The sequence below is a fragment of the Gekko japonicus genome, unplaced genomic scaffold (genome assembly GCF_001447785.1).
Source record: "Gekko japonicus isolate JY-2015 unplaced genomic scaffold, Gekko_japonicus_V1.1 scaffold6578, whole genome shotgun sequence".
NCBI classification, from domain to species: Eukaryota; Metazoa; Chordata; class Lepidosauria; order Squamata; family Gekkonidae; genus Gekko; species Gekko japonicus.
In genome coordinates, this window is record NW_015176634.1 from 7,659 (window position 1) to 13,854 (window position 6,196).

A 6,196-nucleotide genomic window follows, 5' to 3' on the forward strand; every position below is an offset into this window, starting at 1 on the left:
AAAAGCATTAGGGGGTTTACTGTCCCCAGAATAAAAATACATTGTCTGACAGACGCCCCCCCTTCACGCCCCGCCCCCGCCCCTTGGCTCAGGCTGCAGCCTCATTGGTTGTCGGGCGGGGCCGCTTTGCCTCGGAGACCGAGCGGGGTCCCCTCTCTAGGGGGGAGACCGCTGCCTCCCCTCGCCAGCCGCGCCGCGCCCGGGACCTCTCTGGTTGTGCTCGCTTCGTTTCTTGAACCTGGAAGGAAAAGGCACTGCCTCGAGGGCTTCACGGACTGCAAGATTCCCGGCTTTTGCCTCCTTTAAGACGGCGATCCCGGGAGTGAAACTGGCCGGTGAGTTGCTTGAAACTGTTTTTGGAAGGCTGTTTGTGCTCTCTCTCTCTCTCTCTCCCTCTCCCTCTCCCTCTCCCCCTCCCCGCTTTCCTCTGAAGGGGACGGGAGAAGCGATTATTTTGCCTTCTTTTCCGTCCGACTAAGGGAGGGGGGCTAGAGTCTGGGAAAACGACCCCCCCTCTTTTCGTGCCCGGGGTGCCTCGGGGTGGGGGAAGCGGAGCAGCTGTCTGGCCTTCTCAGGCAGGTTTTGCAGCCGCAGAGAACTAGGAAGGTCTTTTAAGCCCCCAAACCCCTGGCAGAGGGAAGGGAGGGGGCGCTGTCTCCGGCCTTGCAGGAGCAGAGGGCAGGCGGGGCGTCCGGTTTTTAGGAACTCTTCCTCCCGGCTTGAAGTTGCCGCAAACACACTGCCCACCAGGCTCCTTCCCCCCGCCCCCCATAACAATGTTATTGAAAACAACTAAAACTTACAACAGGTAAGGTAACAAGTAAGAAACACATAGAATGATCAAATAGTTATAACTATATCAATACAATTTCTAATACAAACAACACTATATATTTTTTTAAAAATAAATTATAAATTTCCAAAGATGTAAAGCGTCAATCATGGAAGGAATTTCGCCTTGATTAGTTAAATATTGCAAAATAGGAAACCAAATTGCTAGAAAGTTCTATGAGGATGTCATTTAAATTTTCAGCGACTTTGGCCATTATTTGTATGTTCCAAAGTTTTGCGTGCCGGTGCTGCTTTGTTGGAGTAGCCGTGTTCTTCCCAAGTAGGGCTACCGCCTTCTTAGCTGCTGCTAGAAGAATGGCTACTCTAATTCTTGTACTATTAGAGCCATAAATGGGTATCCATCTATTTAAGATTATATGTTCCATTGTTAGCTGTAAGTTCCCTCTAAGCTGTGGAGTCTTGTGAGCAAAAATTCTACTTTGTGAGCTACTGGCATTAAAGTTGTGAGCAAGCAATTTGGCTACTGCATTAAATTGGTTTGCTCTGGAGCCATCCTTCCTGAGCAAAGACCAAAATGTCTGAGCCAGAGGCTAAAAAACTGTGAGCTAGCTCACACTAACTCATCTTAGAGGGAACCCTGGTAACCGTACTCCAGTTATGAGAACTATTTGTGACAGTATGTCTTTCCAAAAGCTTTCCAACTTAGGGCATCCAAGCCAGCAATGTAGATGTGTCCCACTTTGGCCGCAGCCCTTCCAGCACACTGGTTTTGCTGAGTTAGATATATATGCCAGCCTCTGCGGAGTTAGAAAGTAAGTATTTTAAAAGTTTGCAATTTAATTTCTATAATGTTAGTGTTGAAAGGAAAGGCTGCCCATAATCGTTTCCAGCCTTCTTCAGACCATACAAAGTTCCCGAATTTATACCACTTATCTTGATATGGTAGTAATTTTTTCACATCTGCTGATATTAATTATAAATATAGTTTAGCTATCTTATGTTTTCCTGATGTTTTCATTAGTTTATATAATTGTTTACTTATGGTAAATATTTTTAACTGGGTACTTAGATGTTTGTGTATATTGCAACCATGTTATAGTAGCACGTACTTTCTCTTCCAACTTTTCTTCAGTCATGATGTTTATAAATAATATCTTCTAGTGTAAAAAAATTTGCTTTCCCCCATTTGTCTTGGTTAATTGGAAAATTTGGAGGTATTAGCAATTTTTGATTTAAAAGACTCTGGAATTTTGAAACTTTGGGAACTAACTGCTTTACTCTATTGCCCCAGGCGGTTAAGAAAGTTTTAAGAAGCAAACTATTCTGTATCCTGGTTGGGCATTCTGGTGCTGACTGCCAAATTGTTTCTGGAATGCTGTAAGGGTAAATACAGAGCTGCTGGAGAATAATCCAATGACAATTTTGATAGTTATGTAGCATTTTAAGTATATTAGTTAAATGAATAGCTTGATAATATTTGTATAAATCAGGAAAACCTAGACCTCCCTGAGTTTTATGTCTAAAAAGTGTTGCTGGATTAATTCTGTGACGTTTGTAGGCCCCCAAGATTTTTAATAATATCTTTTGCCATTTATCTATTTGGTTCTTAGATATTGTCAGTGAAAGCACTCTAAATAAAATAATACATTTTGGTAAAATATATGTTCTAATAATGTTAAGCCTATCATGACAGCTTTAAATTATGCCAATGATGTAGCTGTTTTTTGAGTTCATCAATTAGAGATAAATAATTTGCTTTAAATAAGTTTTGTATGTTTAATGGGATTTTAATTCCCAGATATGTCATATTTGTTGTTCCCCACTTGAATGTTGTAGATTGTTTGAGGTATTCATTTGTTTTGCTGTCTAGATTAATAGGAAAAATGTAGGATTTAGTTGTATTTATTTGTAATTCCAATATACTACCGAATTTCTCCAATATTTGCTGCAAATATATTATAGGTTGCGCAAGAAACAAAAGGATATCATCAGCAAATAAGGAAATTTTAAATTCTCTATTTTGGAGATTTATGCCATATATTTTAGAATGATTTCTTATTCTTGAAGCCAATGGTTCCATCACCAAGGCGAACAGGATTGGGGATAGAGGACATCCCTGTCTTGTCCCACGCTTTAAAGTAAATTGTTCAGAGGTGTTGCCATTGATTTTTAAATATGCTTTCAGTTGATCATAAATTGTATTTATTATTCATAAGAAATTATCACCAAATCCTATAAAATGCAACACTCGCTTCAAATATGCGAAGTTGACCGAGTCAAAGGCTTTTTCTGTATCTAAAGCCACACAGATTGCCTTTTGCTGTTTTAATTTACAATAGTATATCAAACTTAAAGCTTTATAGGTACTAAGTCAAGTCTTGATTTGCCCTAAACCCAACTTGCTCTTGAGGAACATATAAATGTATTCAGGCGAGTAGCCAATATAGATGTAGAAAGTTTAAAATCAGTGTTCAATAAGGATATTGGTCTATATGAGGTGACGTTGGTGGGATCTTTTTCCGGCTTAGGTGATACTATGATGGATGCTTGCAGCCATGACGGCAGGAATATTCCAACTTGCATGATATGATTGCAGGCTCTGTTTAAAGGTTTTATTAAAAGTTCTTTAAATTGTTTATAAAATTCAGAAACAAAGTCGTCCGGTCCAGGGGCTTTATTAACTTTAAGCAGTTAATACCTCTTTTTCAGAAATTGGGCTTTCCATTATTGATCTATGTTCTACTGAAAGTTTGATATTATTGTAGTGTTTTTCTGAATAACTATTTATATTGTCCACATTAATATTTTTGGAATCATATGATGGTTTATGATAATCTAAAAAAATTGTTATTTCCTTTGAATCAAATTGTAATGTGCTTTGGGCGTTTTTATTGCTGACATAAATCTAGATTCTCTTTTTTGTTTAACTCTTCTAGTCAGGATTTTCAAAGCTTTAGCCGTATTTTGCCATGAGTTTTGTTTTAAAAATATCAAATGTTTCTGTATATGTGAAATGTCTAAAGCGTCTAATTCTCTTCTTAAGCTTAAGAGTTTCTTATACGTTTTACAGCTCCCTGTTTGTTTATGATTAGCTTCCAATTTCTTTATTTCTGTTATTAATTGTTCTCTTTTTTGTTGTTTATGTCTTTTTAGGTAGGCAGTTTTGGATATCAACTGTCCCCTTAACACTGGCTTAAGTGCATCCCATTTACATGTTGGAGAAACATCATCAGTATTATTATCTGCAAAATAGCTTTTGATGGCTGTCTCAATTTCTTTTTCATTTATTTATTTATGTATTTGATTTATACCCCTCCCCTCCGAAGCAGACTCAGGGCGGCTTACAAGGCCAAGTAGAACTCAAAATGAGCACTTGGAAATTTCATTTGCTTCACTTTAAAAGATGAGTAGTGAGACTGGAAGACATCACACTGGTCTGGTGTGATGCTTACTTAAAATCAGTTAATTATATTGATTCAAAGGGATTTATAGATTTTTCTTTTAAGCAAGCATAGGTTTTACCATGTGCAATGTAATATTACCAATAAAACGATACACAGCAAGGTCAGGATTCTAATACTACAATGCTACCAGAAAGCATATTTAATAGATAATAACAAACTAATTAAAGAGAGCATATTATTTTGTAGTAGTCGTCACCATAAACTATTTGTTAGAATTGTTAGGCAGAATTGATAATATTGATTGCAAAGTGTTGTAGTTGCTGTCTCAATTTCTGTTGCTATGATTTGATTCTGCAATAAAGACTTGTTCAATCTTTGTCCATTATTTAATGCTAACTCGCAAGTTATCCAATTGTGATCTGACCACTGTAGAATACCAATCTATTTTGAATTTTGCCTAATAAAGCTGGGGAAATTAAAATGTAATCCATACGAGTATATGTACCTTGTCTTTGGGAGTAGTAGGTATAATCTCTTTCTCCTTTATGAAATTGTCTCAAAACATCTAATAAAGGAAATTGATCTAAAATATTTGCTAAGGGGGTAAGTCTATTTTTAAAGGTTTTTGCTATTTTCCTGTATTTTGTAATTGGATTTGTCTAGAACCTTATCAATAATATAGTTTAGATCCCAAGGACAATTTCGCCCTCTCTAAAGTCTGCAAATGTATCCAGCACCGATTTAATATAAGCATTTGATCTGAATTCGGAATATATAGTGCCACTAAAGTCAGTATTACATTATTAATAGGTATCTTCCCAATGGGTCTTTGAGAGTTTTTATAAGAGAAAAGTTAGTGTTGTTTGATATAAGGATGGCAACACCTCTTGCTTTGGATGTGCCATAAGCTTGAAATCGATGTTTAAATTTATTTGTACTGAATAACATTGTAGATTTATAGGAGTTGTGTGTCTCTTGCAAAAAAAATCCCAACAATATTGAGATGTTCCCTAGTTATCTGAGGAAAAAATACGTTTGCGTTTTACAGGATTTTTAAAACTGCTAACGTTGTAAGTCATAAACCTAAGTAAGTTAGTCATGTTCAGAAAGCTTACTACAACTGAATTAAAGTTTAGTGCTTAAACTTTTACCTAAAAAAGGAACAATTTCAAAAGGAACGAAAAAAAAAGACTCAGCTCTTAACCCACCAGGCTTTTGAAATAAAACAAACGCTTTGGAAATGCCCCTGCCCCCTCTGGGGTCAGGCAGAAATTTTTCTCCGGGCCACTTTGGCCAGGGATCTTGTAAGGCGTTTTTTGCCTTCTTCTGGGCGTGGAGTAGGGGTCCCTGGGGGTGTTGGGGGGGGAGGCATTTTTGAACCTCTGGCATCGTGGCACCAAATTATCTTTTTACTGGAAAAACGGAGGAAGGAATTACGTCGTAGAAAATGAAGTAAAACACTGACTTAACTAAGGGACGACATGTTCTCAGTGGGCTGGCAGAAAGTGAACGTCCTGGTCAAAACACAGAAACGGAACATGCGGGAGATGCAACGTCCAACACGCAACACGTGGAAGGGCACGTCTTAGGCATGGCTTAGTTCGATCACTTTCTTTTCATAAACGACGGTGGTTTTATACTATATACTCTATACTAGCCGGAGTGTCTTTAACCTGCAACCTCCGACAACGGCTCATCCCCAGACTACGGAGACCCCATCGAAAGAGACGTGACGTTAACAGACGTGTCGGGATCCGTCGCTGGCTGCCCCCCCCCCCCCCCCCGCCACCGCCCCTCCTTGGCGCCGGCCGATCGAGGTCGACGTCGTGTCACTGGACGCAGCTGAAGCCACCCTGGCTGCTTTGCGAAGCTCTGCCAGCCAGCCTCAGCCCTTCAGGGGGCTCAGCAGCAGCAGGAAAACATCGTTCACTGTTGTTCATGGACGTCTTCTGTGCAGACATACACATTGTGGGGCTGCACAGCAAGACGGGTGACGCACC

The 6,196-nt window shown here is 39.2% G+C and overlaps 1 long non-coding RNA gene across 1 annotated transcript; it reads left to right on the top strand.

Moving 5' to 3' along the window:
- The first annotated feature begins 281 nt into the window (after positions 1-281).
- On the top strand, positions 282-4,054 carry LOC107124149. Its single transcript, XR_001482977.1, has 3 exons — positions 282-335; positions 1,499-1,604; positions 3,946-4,054. It is a non-coding gene; the product is annotated as an uncharacterized LOC107124149 (long non-coding RNA).
- Positions 4,055-6,196: the final 2,142 nt, after the last annotated feature.